Genomic DNA, 16,477 nt, shown 5'->3' with positions numbered 1-16,477 from the left:
ACAAGTTAATGATGATTATTGATACTTTGGAGAAGAGTTATAACATCCCTTACATTGTTAATGAGGTGATAAACAAGTGTCAAGAAGGTTCCATAAGGATTGGAGATCAAACGAGTCGACGAGAATGAGTTCGGAAGAACTGGGCATTATACGGCCGAACATTCTGGCCGTATAAATTATACTAGCCGTATGTTTTGCCGTATAATCAGCCTAGATTAGCACCCCTCACTGGACCAAAAAGTACGACCAAACATACGGTCAGTATAATTTATACGGACCGTATGTTGGTCCGTGAAATCCAAGCGGGACAGATTTTGTATTATTAATAAGGGGTCCAAGTTTATTTCATTTCATTTCCCCTTCACTCCCCTTCTCTCTAGAACATTTCTCCACACTTCTCCCATAAGAATTCAAGGGATATTAGTGAATAACTTCATCAAACCAAGAGAATCAAGTGTAAGAAACCCATTAAAGTTCATCCAAGACAAGGAATCCAAGTGAAGGTGAAACTAGGGTTTTGCTCAAGTGAAGTGTTTCAACCCAAGGTTCATTCCTACACCATCTAAGGTAAGTTTTATGGTATGTCCATGTTGTTTAAGTTATTGAGAAGTTGAAACACTTGGATAGCAGAAGGATATAGAGAATGGGTCATGAATGTGGGAATAGTGTCATCTTTGAATAATAGCTTGGATTAAGTCATGATTCTTGATATGCTGTGATTATGGTTATGTTATAAATGATGTTAAGAACATGGGATAGACATTGTATATGAATGAATGCAATCGTGTGCTATGACCATGGATATGGATGAATAGAAGTGAATTGAGAAGTAAGGATAATGTATGTGAATAAAGAGTATTGTTATGATATTGTGAATGTTATTATTGATGTTTGGGAGTTGATATATGATATGGAGGAAGTCGTATAAATAAAGGAGATGCTATCCAATTTTCTATAGCTTTAGTCATGTATGCTAAGCTATCGATTTTCTAATGATAGTATAACTCTAATGAAGGTAGAAACGTGAGCATTGAAAGAGAACGTGCAAGTGATAGAATAGTTGAACGGAAAAGTATGCAAGGCTAACCCTTCTTTCATAATGCATGGTTCTTTGGCCAAATATCTAATCTTTTATGAGCCTATGATGTCCTCCAAATGATGCTATCTTCAAAAGCTACTAAGCTCATGATTCTCGATATGTTACGATTGTACTAAATTCCTTATATGATGAGTAATACTCTAAGGATAGATGTAATGAACGACGATAGTAATGGTGCTAAAGATGCTTATGAGCTTTTATGCATATGTGTCTATGTATGACTATTATGAAACCCTGAGCTTATATGGCCGGGTCGAATATATATATATTGCGCGCGCACCACTGCAGTTGGGTACGGATAACCCTGAGCCTTGGTAGGGCCTTGCCATGGCCGGGTATACGAAACACCGAACCTTCATGGTCGGGTATGCTATGTACATGATATGGATATGTATACGATATAAATATGAGTATAATTACGAATATGCTATGAATACGAAAATGGATACGAATGTAAATGAGTATAGATATGAATACGGATACAGATATGGATGTATGTACACAATCACGCATTAGAATTGAAAGTCCCTATGAAAATCAAGTAAGTGTTTATGACGATGATACTACTATCTCCCATCCTATGTTATTTCTTATGTTGTCTATTATGCTTTCATAATGATGTTGATCATGCTTTACATACTCAGTACATTCTTCGTACTGACGTCCTTTTGTTTGTGGACACTGCGTCATGCCCGCAGGTGGCCAGGGAGACAGGCTTGATCCATAGCTTTATTACTCAGGGACTACATAGTGGAGCTCCATTTCATTCGGAGCTACAACTTTTGGTATTTATTCTTTTGTGTGCATATTTATGGGCATAGCGGGGTCCTGTCCCGCCTGTATGATATGACATACTCTCCTTAGAGGCTCGTAGACATGTGTATATGGCTAGATGTATTTGGCCTTGTCAACCTATATTTTGGATATCATTTTGTTAGCCTCGTCGGCTTATGTACATTGTTGTGGGCATAGTTGTCGATGATCATATAAATGAATTGTTGCCCAATGGAATTAGTATGAATAATGGATGGAAAGTATGATTTAGCTATGTGGCTCACCTAGATGTAAATGTGAAAGTATGATAACAGGTGCCCGGGTGGGTTAGCACTGGGTGCCCGTCGCGGCCCTCCGGTTGGGTCGCGACATTGTATCAGGGGCATTGGAGGAGTTTCAAGTCGCAAATTGATACAAATACGCCGTTCATTAATGAGATGAACTTGAGGTCTAAAAGAGACCTGCCTAAAGAAGCAAGCGTTCAGGTAACAATCAGGGCAAATTTTTGGAAATGGAATACTATACTAGATACCATTGCAGTGACTATGGGAAAGTGAGTAATAGAAAAAGGGTGATTTCTGGAAGGACAGTAAGGAAAATTATGAAGATCTATTCGATGAAAGATTAGGCCCATCCATGGCCAGTATGTCTATGAGGATATGTGACCCTTTACATGTATATGCGACTTACCAGATAGACTCATACGGCGAACAGTTACGGATTCGGTGGGAGTATGTATTAGAGAGAAAAAAAAGATAATTGGGATGATAAATATAGAGTATTAGACTACAAAGGGGGGAAGATGAGGCGACAAGTATGGGATCAGGAGCATGCTTGTTAGAAGATGGAAGGATAGTGACAAAAAAGAATCGGGAACACCTCAAAAGGATAATTATACAGGCCGAACGATAACGTGCAAGAACGATTTGACGATAGATGTAGTCAGCCAGTCATATACTTGACTTGGAAAAGGTGGGAGGTAGGACTCCAAAGAAGGTTCTACTCGAAGTTACTTGACAAAGATGTTATGAGAGGTGCAGAAATGAAGAAACGGGGAAGGATTGAGTACGATGACACCCGGAGTATATGGTGGACAAAAAAGTAAATATACAGATGATATAGCTGCCTCAAACTAGTTATAATGATACGAAGTCTAGGCATCACAGTACGGTTAAGAAAGAAGCGATAAGCCTTAAAGAAGGATGAAATGAGGATGAGTTTTACCAAGGTAAGTGAGTGCTTGACGGTAATCGCCTATGATGAAAAATGATAGACACGTATGATAACATGGAGGCAAAATCTTATAGAGGATACGAGAATTCCAGTCATAGAATACTTAGGACTTAAAGGAATTGTAGTCTCATTGTAAGTAAATGGAATAAGATAAACCTAAGTAAGGAATTAAATGCTAGTGGCGGTAGTGAAGAGTATAAAGCGGAGTAAGTTCGTGTAAGACAACTTCATGGCACTAAGATGAATATGGATAGATCTAGCACTGAAATGGATACGTGTATTCCGGAAGGTAGCAGAAAGATATAGAGTTATATGTCGCAGAAATGATAAAAGTATATGGGAAGCTTGCTAAGATCTCTATAGAGATTCAGCCAGCAAAGCATGGCGTAACCAAGGAAAGTAATAGCAAAATATGGTGTATGTAAGGAAAACTAAGTAAAGACATATTATGCTAGATATGGTATACCTCTTAAACCAAAGGTCGAAAGAGGATTCAGGAAAGGAGTCTCTCAGAAAGATGGATTCCTAAGATATCGAAATCGACTCTATGTTCAATATAACAAGGGTAGATAGTCTATTCAGAGGCAACCAAGATGTATCATAACCTAGGTGGATCGATAAAAAGAAAATATTACAGATTTTGTGGTTCGTTAATAAATAAGCAAAAGCCTGAAAGACCGAGGTAACAAATAGATATATCGTTGGGAAATGAAGGAATGATAAGTATGGATTTTATAATTGTAAAGGATCATGCAAGCTATATATGGAATTATTTGGTTAAGATGCCATTTTCTCTACTAGCGCCAGAGGATCAGTACATTCAGATTCATATAGAGCACACTTTTCAGACGTCTCAGGATATATATTATGAGCATGTATGCTAGACCTTTAAGAAAGTTGGGATGACCAGTTGGTGTGGCTTGAATTTGCATATTCAGATGGCTTGTATGAAGCTCTATAAGGATGGGAGAGTATTAGATTGTTTGAAATTTCGAATCTTTAGATATTGGGATACCTTAGACTTCACAAGATAATAGCCGAAGGGCCTACGAGATTTGTCCTCAGAATTGCAATATACATATCAAGTCTTTTACACGTCTATGCTCCGCAGGTGTATCAAGATATTCCCCACAGTTGTACCAGTTGATGATGTTTGGAGTACAGAACAATATCATACAAAATTCCTACTACCATCTCAGATCGCCAAAGTTCTAGGGTTGTGGATTGAGAACCAGAGATGTAGCCTCTGTAATAGTACTATGAAAGAATGTGAAGGTAGAAGGGATGACTTGAGAAGTTAGGAAAGATATGAAATCTAGATATCCGTTTTTTGTTTCCGCCTACCAGAGGAGATCTAGACTGAGATACCATCACCTTAAGGTGCATAGTATTTCGCTACTTGTGATTACAGGACATGTGAGGCCGTTAGTGTTGTTGTTATTATGGCCCTGTGTGGCGTTGTATATTTTGTGTTGTTGTTGTGACAGGTTGGTAGTGGTACAGTTACAGGGGAAACTCTGCTAAAATTTTCATACAATTCCTGAGAGTTTAATATTTAAGGACAAACATATAAGGTTATGTAATACTCATAAAAGTGCTAAGCAAGTGTCTAAAGGTTTCGAGAGGAGCGAATCGAAGAAATTAAGTTTGGTAAAATTTTGAAAAAATTTGGCAGAATTTTGGACAGGAAATTTTGGGTCAACTTGAGAGGGGTGTATCTCCTAGAATATGAGGAGTATGGTGGGAGATACAGTGTCATGCCCCAAAACCCACCCTAGGCGTAACAGGCATCCGATGCTATGAACAACACCGGAAGCACCTTATAAAATCAATAAACATGTAATCTCTTTCGATAATCTTTTAGTAAATACAAAAACCAGTCATTAATAAATTGAATAAAAGAACGATCATACTTTGAGATAATCCAGCGAAAGTCAAATCAGAAACTTAGTAAATAAACGTGGAAAAATTCCCAACAAGTCACACAATGTTATAGCCCGTATTTTGTACGCTCGGATATTTCGAGGTAGTCATGGTAAGTTAAGGGCAAGACCATTTTCCAAAATTATTTAATGTACAAGTTGTTTATGAATATTATTGGTATGGAAATATTGAGAAAGGCTAAGGGTAAAAAGGGAAATTCACAAGGTGGCCCATGGTAATATTGTGAAAGGCTAGGGCCAAATCGGAAATTTCACAAAATGTTCAAGAAAATTCTTGAAGAAGGACACTTTGTCCGTGTGGCATATGTATATATATATATATATATAAATATGGAAGGGTGATGACAAAATAAAATAATTAGTCATCTTTATTTTAATGTTTAAGAAACTTCAAGAAAAAGGCCATGTGTTCACATGGTATTGGAAGGAGCTATATATATATATATATATATATAACCAAGCAAGAAAAAATTACTCATGAAATTTCAAGAAGAAAACTTGGAGAGAAAGACTAGGGCCATTCGGCCAAGGTTCCAAAATTAGTGCCACGGAAATTTATCAAGAAAAATTATTTTCTTCTAGTATTCCAACTAATTTGAAGGCCCTAATTAACATGGAGAGGTTGTTGGAGCAATAAAATCATTCATTCGTGCAAGTCCACAACCCTAGCCAAGTCGAGAAGTTAAGTGAAAAAGGTATGTGTTCAATCCTCTTTTACATATGTTATGGATGGTTATGCATGTTGTTGTATGTAGAAATGGATGAAATTCATGAAATATGCATGTGTGTGGTATGGCTGAATGGGAGTAGTGTTGTATAGATATGATGAAACGATTTTATTTAGTAGTTTGATTGTTGTTGTTGTGAATTCCATAATAAAAATGAATGTTTGATGGCTTGAAATGAAGTTGGAATCATTGTTGGATTGTTGAAGAAGTTAAGGTGACATTAGTATGGTTTCTTATATTTGTATAAATGATATTGCTAAAGTATAGATTGTTGGTGTAGTTTAGGAATTTAGAAGAAAGGAAATGTGTTGTTAGTGTTCTTGTGGAGTTTGGAAGGTTTCGGGTGAAGTAGCATGTTGATTGGGTGGTTGTGAACTTTATGTGAATTGTTTGAAGTATTCTTGAATCATGTTAGAATGATTTCGGATGAATACTTGAATGAGGGATCTTTGGTGTTAGCTTGAATATATTTTGGATTGAATTGAATATAAATGAAATGTGTCTTGAATCAATATGTTGTTGTTGATAAATTGGCCGAGTTGAATTCTCGGATTGTTGATTGATAACTTAGCCGAGTTAGATTCTCGGGGATGGTGTATTTACAGGGGAAATGCTGCCGAAATTTCGGCAGATTATAAACGAATTCATTTGAAAGACTAAGGCAAGTATATATGACAATGAATCTAATGATTATGTAAATCTTCTTGAATATAGACTAGCAAGCTTGTATAGATAAGCGTAGCTAATTGAACGTGGGACAGGTATGTAAGGCTTACCCTTTCTTTCTTTTGGCATGATCTTTGTGAAACCAACATGACAAAGTATATGTATGATTTCAAAGAAACTCCTATTCTTAGAGCCACTAGGATGGCTAACGTTATTGATTTCCATAAGCTATTTCATATGGTTTTGATACGTATCTACGATGTCCGAAGTTCTGTTTGAAATGTTTCCGAATGGCATTCGAACGATAATTGATATGACTAAAGTTTTGATTTTCAAATGATAGCACGTTTGATTATTCTATGGAGTCTTTGATATATTTTGATACGTACATATGGTTCCAAAAGCTCTATTTGATTTGATCCGTAACGATATCCGAAAGGTACTTGATATGATTGTTGCTTTGATTTTTCCGAAAATGGCTTCTGAAACGCTCGTATAAGGTTTTGTACTTCAAACACTCATAATTTTCTTATACTAAGTCGGATTGACCCGAAACTTGTTCTGAGCCTTCAGGTTTCGGTAAGTATATTTGTCTATCGAGTCTTGAATTATGTGCATATGGTTTCGCACTACTCTGTTCGTGCAAGTCTCAGTATGTCCTTCACTGCGTCCCGGGCCAGGGTATGTTCTCGTGCGTACTTCTCTGCATTATTCACCGCGTCCCTCTCACTTGCGGGCCGGGGCATGTTATATATGTGATATGATGACATGATGATATGATGACGGGGTGGTGGCCAGGATGGCATATGATGACTCTATTCACCGCGTCCCGCAATAGAGGGCCGGGGCACGTTCATGCATATGTGATACATGACATTGGCATACATGATTTCATTCACCGCGCCCCTCAATAGAGGCCCGGGGCACGTTATATGCAAATATGATGTATAATGATGACACACATGATTCCAATCACCGCGTCCCTCAATGGAGGGCCGGGGCACGTTATATGCATATATGATATATGGTGATGACATGCATGAACTTACTCACCGCGTCCCTCACTAGAGGGCCGGGGCACGTTATATGACATATGATAAACGATGACGGTATACATGATTTTCATTTATGATTTATGATGACATACTTGATTTTCATTTGAAAAGGCAAGTCCTTTGATGTTTTAAAAGTTCATACTTGATTCTGGTAAATCTCTGTTTTAGCTATGATTCTCTTCTACTGTAATTCCTGCCTTACATGCTCAGTACATTTTCCATACTGACCCCCTTTCTTCGGGGGCTGCGTTTCATGCCACGCAGGTACACCCAGATGAGTAAAGCACATTGCTAGAAGATGCTTCACCTGGATTGGCAAGCTCCATTTTCCCTGGAGTGTTACCGGGTCAGAGTATTATGCTATGATGTTTCGTTCGAAGTTAGAGACTTTGCAGACAGAGTCGTGGGTATAGAATGTCAGTATTGTAAACGGCTCTATCAGCCGATGTGTCATTCTGTATTATGTGATAAAGTCCATATCATTACAGATTTTGTTTGATTTGAGAACAAAGAAAAAGAATATTTCTGAAACCCTTACTATGTATTTCATGTTTATTTGATTTAAAGGTCCAATGAGGTTATGTGTGTATTAAGAGTCAGAGGGTTCGCTCGGCTCTAAGTAAGGGTCGGGTGCCCATCACACCCTAGCGAGATTAGGGTGTGACAAAGTGGTATCAGAGCAGGTCGTCCTAGGGGCTGTCTACAAAGTCGTGTCTAGTAGAGTCCTGTTTATGGGTGTGAAGCCGGCCACATTTATAAACAGGAGACTACAGGGCATCTAGGGATTGTTGACCTTCTTTCTGTCTTAGATCGTGCGATAGAGCCAAGTCATAGGATATGAAATTCCTTATATAAGCCTTACATACGACGGAAGGAGGTAAGTGATGATATGGTAAGTTATAAAAGTAAGCCTTGATATATTTGTTCTATTATCTGAAATTGGAAGTTCTGGTTGGCTAGAATGTGATATATAGTCGTATGCTCTGTAAGGCATTGTTGGTATTTGCTGCGTACAGATTTTGAATGGTAAGAATTTGTAAAGGAGACCCGGTCAGAATTTTTCAAAATCAGGTTATTTGATCTGGAACACCTAACAGGAAGAAGCGTGGAAAGGAAATATCGTAAACAGACGATAAGTGGGATGTGATATTTTAGAGGAGCTACGGATTTGGGTATGGCGTGAAAAATGATCGTGAGAAAGACGATTGGCAGTCTGAAGGATTAAAATGGATAACATTCGAGGCTTAGCAGGAGCAAGGTTTGTTGGAGAATTCGGAGAAAGTCGACAATCAGTTTTACTGTAGATTATTATACAAAAATAGTGAGTGGGAATCCGAACAGACTGATACCTGAGTACTTACAAGTAATGTTAATGAAGGTGCGATCACTACCAGCGGGAATCTGGGAATCTAGGGCAAGAGGTAGTTATACACATAAGTGAAAGGTAAATATTGAGGATCGAATGGGGTAAAATAGTAATTGTAAAGGGAAAGACGTGTTACGAGAATGTCTCGGAATCTGTAAGACTTCGAATTGCTCCAGATCATGTAATAAAGGTCATGCGAGGAAGTGGACGCGATTATATCAGCATTAAGGCACCGGATTCCATCGAAGTTTCGAGGTTAAGCGTGCTAAGGTGAGAGAAATCTTAGGATGGGTGACCCCCTGGGAAGTGTACTAGAAATTCTATAGATTTAGACATAAGAGACAAATGAAAAGCTAGAGTAGCCTAAGGGAAACTAGAGTACATGGGATGGTTGGAGACCATAAGAGGTCGCGTAGGACAAGGCAGAAGGGACTGGAGAAGAGACATAAAGTGTGTCACAGCTCTAGAATTTGAATAGGCTTGAATAGCGTTTGGAAGTATTTTGTGGGCTAGTTGATAGTAATTATGTATATATATATATATATATGAATGCGTATGATATCTCATATGTGATTGTATCAGTAGACATGTGAGTCCCAGTAACCGGCGCTACGGTAAAGAAGGCATTAATCAAGTAAGGGTACCGAAGTTCGAGTGACAGCAAAAATAAATGGCACCAGTGTTATGAGATAAGTTGCTATTATTTTTACTACAGGTTAAGAATGGAAAAGTCTTAACACAACGATATTTGGAAAAGAAGGAAAGAGTGTAGATGGAAGATAAAGAGATCAAAGTGTCGGAAAAAGGTGAAAGGTAAGAAACCTCAGTGAGCGAAGCCCCGAGAGGAACTACCGGCAAAGCACGAGACTACTTGGGCAAAAATCCAAAGGTAGGTACGTAAAAAGGATAAAGTGTGGTAACATATGACAAAAGAGGAATGTGTGAGGCTCGAGAACCGATTCCAATAAGTGGGGCTAAAGGAATAGTGACTATGACGAGGGATGTGAAGCAAGAAAAGAATGATTAGGCCTTGCGACGATGCTAGAAGATTTAGGTCCTTGAAAGGTATATAAAGGAATAAAATGTGCAGCTATATTAATATGGTTGCCTCAGACATGGAAATGCTTTCCTGAAAGAATGACTTGAGAATAAGACGGATTTGCGCGTTTAAAGTAAAAATTCCATGAACTTCAGAGTCGATGCCACAAATAACAAGAGAAGAAAAGTGCTCGAGGAGAAAGAAAACCCAAGAAGGGTTAAGGATGATGAGTCGACACTACTGATTTGGAAGTTAGTGGTATGGAATAAGAATTCATGTGAGGTCTGAGAGATTTGATCTTAGAGGAAATGGAATGAAATGCAAGGAACATACATAGTAGACCGCTCGGTCATAGTATCATAAATATAGTAAAGGTTCGATGACCAAGGATAGAGAGAGTATAAACTGTAAGGATTCGGTGCTGCGAGCAAAAGTAGCGGGACGCTCGAAAAAATGGATGCATAGTGGCAACACAAGTGTATGGTTAAGAAACATTACGAGTGAATGAGCTAAATGAGTGAAAGGACTAATAGTGGATGGGAAGATATGGGAATGTTGACAGGAATTATGATATGGTCACAAAATGAAAGAAAAACTTATGATAAGAAGTTTTCAATATGCTATGCACAGAGTTGGAAAGAAAGATGAGGAGTAAGGTATAAACGAAGACTTCACAAAAAGACTATTGGCATATGAGGAGCCCTTAAAAGGGGGGGGGGGGGGGGGGGGGGGGAGAGCATATTATGTTAGACTTAAAAAGGAACTGCAACACTGACAGGCCCCAGAGGAGAAAAATTTATTAGCTCGGGGCCGGAGTTCAAAATCTTTCGGCATATCAAGAAAACACATGAAAGGAATAGAAACGAGTTGACAATGAAGTGTACCGTGAGGCCGATAGGAAGGGAAAAGAATGGAATCCACACCGGAGAGTCAACGAAGAATAACGATGGACGAAACGAGCGCCAATACAAAGAAATCAAAGACAAGTATACTTGTGTCGAGAAATGTGAGAGAAGGAAATAAAGAAAAAGTTGTAGTAAGAACTCAAAGATGTTGCGAACTTAGAAGTTAGGTGAACTCCGATCATAAGTCACCACAAGCGTAACTGGACTGCGAAGGTTGATAAATAGTGAAGAAACATTACATACATACGTCTTTGGATGAATATTTAGAATGAAAAATTAAAAAGGGACAATGACAAAATGTTCGGCCATAAAGAAACAGGGAGCGAAGAAAGGAGAACACCAAAGGTCGATAGATATGGGTAGCATGGTAAGTGAGACTGCAATACTATAGTGAAAACAAGGAACGACCTGTGGCCATATTGGATCGTCAGATGAAAAGGTTACGTACCAAAGATGTGGCTTTTGTTAAGGTATTGTGACAAAACAATAACAGAGAAGAGATGACTTGGGAAGGAAAAGGATACTAACTTGGTATGGTGGGTTAGAAAACCCATGACACGGAATAAGGATTCATGTAAAGACCAAGAAGTCCGATTATAAAGGAAAATAGGGTAAAATATAAGGAATGGGTATGAAGAAAAGGACAACTATAAGAGGGACCCCCCGAAGTGTTATAAGACCCCATAAGATCAGTTGAACATTCGAGGACGAATGTTCTAAAGGGGGGGGGGGGGGGGGGGAGGATGTTATAGCCCGTATTTTGTACGCTCGGATATTTCGAGGTAGTCGTGGTAAGTTAAGGGCAAGACCATTTTCCAAAATTATTTTAATGTACAAGTTGTTTATGAATATTATTTATGAATATTATTGGTATGGAAATATTGAGAAAGGCTAAGGGTAAAAAGGGAAATTCACAAGGTGCCCATGGTAATATTGTGAAAGGCTAGGGGCAAAACGGGAATTTCACAAAATGTTCAAGAAAATTATTAAAGAAGGCCACTTTGGCCGTGTGGCATATGGAAGGGTGATGACAAAATAAAATAATTAGTCATCTTTATTTTAATGTTTAAGAAACTTCAAGAAAAAGGTCATGTGTTCAGATGGTATTGGAAGGAGCTATATATATATATGTAGAGAGATGACCAAGCAAGACAAAATTACTCATGAAATTTCAAGAAGAAAACTTGGAGAGAAAGACTAAGGCCATTCGACCAAGGTTCCAAAATTAGTACCATGGAAATTTATCAAGAAAAATTATTTTCTTCTAGTATTCCAACTAATTTGAAGGCCCTAATTAACATGAAGAGGTTGTTGGAGCAATAAAATCATTCATTCTTGCAAGTCCACAACCCTAGCCAAGTCGAGAAGTTAAGTGAAAAAGGTATGTGTTCAATCCTCTTTTACATACGTTATGGATGGTTATGCATGTTGTTTTATGTAGAAATGGATGAAATTCATGAAATATGCATGTGTGTGGTATGGCCGAATGGGAGTAGTGTTGTATAGATATGATGAAACGATTTTATTTAGTAGTTTGATTGTTGATGTTGTGAATTCCATAATAAAAATGAAAGTTTGATGGCTTGAAATGAAGTTGGAATCATTGTGGGATTGTTGAAGAAGTTAAGGTGACATTAGTATGGTTTCTTATATTTGTATGAATGATATTGCTAAAGTATAGATTGTTGGTGTAGTTTATGAATTTAGAAGAAAGGAAATGTGTTGTTAGTGTTCTTGTGGAGTTTGGAAGGTTTCGGGTGAAGTAGCATGTTGATTGGGGTGGTTGTGAATGTTATGTGAATTGTTTGAAGTATTCTTGAATCATGTTAGAATGATTTCGGATGAATACTTGAATGTGGGATCATTGGTGTTAGCTTGAATATATTTTGGACTGAATTGAATATAAATGAAATGCGTCTTGAATTGATTATTGATTTTGTTGGCATGATTATTGGGATTGTTGTTGTTGATAAATTGGCCGAGTTGAATTCTCGGATTGTTGATTGATAACTTGGCCGAGTTAGATTCTCGGGGATGGTGTATTTACAGGGGAAATGCTGCCGAAATTTCGGCAGATTATAAACGAATTCATTTGAAAGACTAAGGCAAGTATATGACAATGAATCTAATGATTATGTAAATCTTCTTGAATGTAGACTAACAAACTTGGATAGATAAGCGTAGCTAATTGAACGTGGGACAGGTATGTAAGGCTTACCCTTTCTTTCTTTTGGCATGATCTTTGTGAAACCAACATGACAAAGTATATGTATGATTTCGAAGAAACTCCTATTCTTAGAGCCACTAGGATGGCTAACGGTATTGATTTCCATAAGCTATTTCATATGGTTTTGATACGTATCTATGATGTCCGAAGTTCTGTTTGATATGTTTCCGAATGGCATTCGAAAGATAATTGATATGACTAAAGTTTTGATTTTCAAATGATAGCACGTTTGATTATTCTATGGAGTCTTTGATATATTTTGATACGTACATATGGTTCCAAAAGCTCTATTTGATTTGATCCGTAACGATATCCGAAAGGTACTTGATATGATTGTTGCTTTGATTTTTCCGAAAATGGCTTCTGAAACGCTCGTATAAGGTTCTGTACTTCAAACGCTCATAACTTTCTTATACTAAGTCGGATTGACCCGAAATTTGTTCTGAGCCTTCAGGTGTCGGTAAGTATATTTGTCTATCGAGTCTTGAATTATGTGCATATGGTTTCGCACTACTCTGTTCATGCAAGTCTCAGTATGTCCTTCACTGCGTCCCGGGCCAGGGTATGTTCTCGTGCGTACTTCTCTGCATTAGCACTTGTGGGTCGGGGCATGTTATATATGTGATATGATGACATGATGATATGATGACGTGGTGGTGGCCAGGATGGCATATGATGACTCTATTCACCGCGTCCCGCAATAGAGGGCCGGGGCACGTTACATGCATATGTGATACATGACATTGGCATACATGATTTCATTCACCGCGCCCCTCAATAGAGGGTCGGGGCACGTTATATGCAAATATGATGTATAATGATGACACACATGATTCCAATCACCGCGTCCCTCAATGGAGGGCCGGGGCACGTTATATGCAAATATGATGTATAATGATGACACACATGATTCCAATCACCGTGTCCCTCAATGGAGGGCCGGGGCACATTATATGCATATATGATATATGGTGATGACATGCATGAACTTACTCACCGCGTCCCTCACTAGAGGGCCGGGGCACGTTATATGACATATGATAAACGATGACGGTATACATGATTTTCATTTATGATTTATGATGACATACATGATTTTCATTTGAAAAGGCAAGTGCTTTGATGTTTTAAAAGTTCATACTTGATTCTGGTAAATCTCTGTTTCAGCTATGATTCTCTTCTACTGTAATTCCTGCCTTACATGCTCAGTACATTTTCCATACTGACCCCCTTTCTTCGGGGGCTGCGTTTCATGCCACGCAGGTACACCCAGATGAGTAAAGCACATTGCTAGAAGATGTTTCACCTGGATTGGCAAGCTCCATTTTCCCTGGAGTGTTACCGGGTCAGAGTATTATGCTATGATGTTTCGTTCGAAGTTAGAGACTTTGCAGACAGAGTCGTGGGTATAGAATGTCAGTATTGTAAACGGCTCCATCAGCCGATGTGTCATTCTGTATTATGTGATAAAGTCCTTATAATTACAGATTTTGTTTGATTTGAGAACAAAGAAAAAGAATATTTCTGAAAGCCTTACTATGTATTTCATGTTTATTTGATTTAAAGGTCCAATGAGGTTATGTGTGTATTCAGAGTCGGAGGGTTCGCTCGGCTCTAAGTAAGGGTCGGGTGCCCATCACACCCTAGCGAGATTAGGGTGTGACACACAAGACTCCAACACACTACCCAAATCTGACAATTGTCTATGGAGCTTCTCAGATAATAAAGACTGTCTAAAAACATCGGGACGCAGCCCGAAACTAAAATACGAAAAGTAAAGATCGAATGGTGCCCCACGAACAATCATGTGGGCTCACTGAATAGTCTCAAAAGCAGCAAGTTCTCTTAAGTCGTAGGCGTATCACGAACCTGATCCTCGATGATACCTAACATACCATTAAAAACAACAATGGTCTGCCTGAGTACTGGGTACTCAGTGAGTATCTAAGGGACAACAGTTAACAAAACAAGATATGATGAATAAAATCAATGAAATGATATCAATGAAATAACAGTTCAAACCCAGGAATAAAGTAAGTCAGCAACATTAAAGAGTCATCAGAGAATCCAACAACGAAGGACACATTAACTTAACTCCTTACCATTTACCATGCCATGTATTTCACTTATGAATTCAATATCACCACAAGCCACTCACAGGTAGTAAAATATCAATCACTCAATACACCTGCTAAGAAGACACGGAGGCTAATCATCCTCTGGACTAGTGTCACGACCCAAACCGATGAGCCGTGATGGGAGTCTGACCTCTAGCGACCAAACACCCCTGAACATGTAACCGAAACATACTGAACATCAAAAGCCCATAAATGGCTCAAATTAACCTTATTGGAACGAAATATCAGAACTCTATATAATCAACATACACATACACAACATGCGGAAGAACAGTGTAAGCCAGCTAGGCTGCTACATAAACTGTACACAAAAGAATAGAAGCCGACAAGGCTACATCATCTGACTACTACATACAACTGTCTACAGACCTCTACTGGAATAAAAGCTGTAGAAGGGACGGGACAGGGCCCCGTCATACCCATATGTACACATCCAAAAAGGGGTATACCAAAACTGACTGTAGCTCCGGATCAAATTGAGCGTACTGACCACTGCTAGATCTAGAGGTCCTACTGAGCTAGACTACCTGTCTGTCTCCCTGTACCTACAGGCATGAATGCAGCCCCCCGAGCAACGAGGAGTCACTACGGAGAATGTACCGAGTATGTAAGGCATAAAAACAACATAAAAACATAAGAATCATGGATAAGATCTGAACTCATAATTGAAATAACTGACTGGATGAACTTATATGAACTGGTATCTGCCTAAATCTACATAAATTTGCGTAACTGACAGTGCCTCTGTGGGCACATAATATGCATGCACATAACACCTGATGTATGTGCGTATATAACGCCTGTAAGCCTCTATGGCATCTCTTCATATCATATTGGCTCCTCTGTGGCCATAATCAATATCACCATCATAGTAGTAATACGTATATAACGCCTATATCTGTTCTCATACTTTACATATATCTAATATTCACGTGTATAATGCCTGATATGTTTGCGTATATAACGCCTTCTAGTCACGGGTCAATATACATAATATATGATAAATGTAATGCATGAATAAACGGTATGCACAGATTTGGCTACATATGACTGGACCTATGAACCGAAGGATTTACTCATAAATGGGGTACATGAACACTAGAGACTGGAGTACTCCGAACACTTCTAAGAGTAGAGTAATATGAAATCTCGCTTACTCGCTTGTTGGATCACATCATAGGAACATGCCAAAAGAAGAAAGGAATGACCTTAACATACCTGGAAGTATACTCAATCGTCCAACTTCTATCTCTCGAACTTGCAATTCTACAATTAAGATAGCATAGGGCTTAATTAGGCTATTT

This window comes from Lycium barbarum, chromosome 11, assembly GCF_019175385.1.
Source record: "Lycium barbarum isolate Lr01 chromosome 11, ASM1917538v2, whole genome shotgun sequence".
NCBI lineage: Eukaryota > Viridiplantae > Streptophyta > Magnoliopsida > Solanales > Solanaceae > Lycium > Lycium barbarum.
This window is presented reverse-complemented; position numbering follows the sequence as displayed.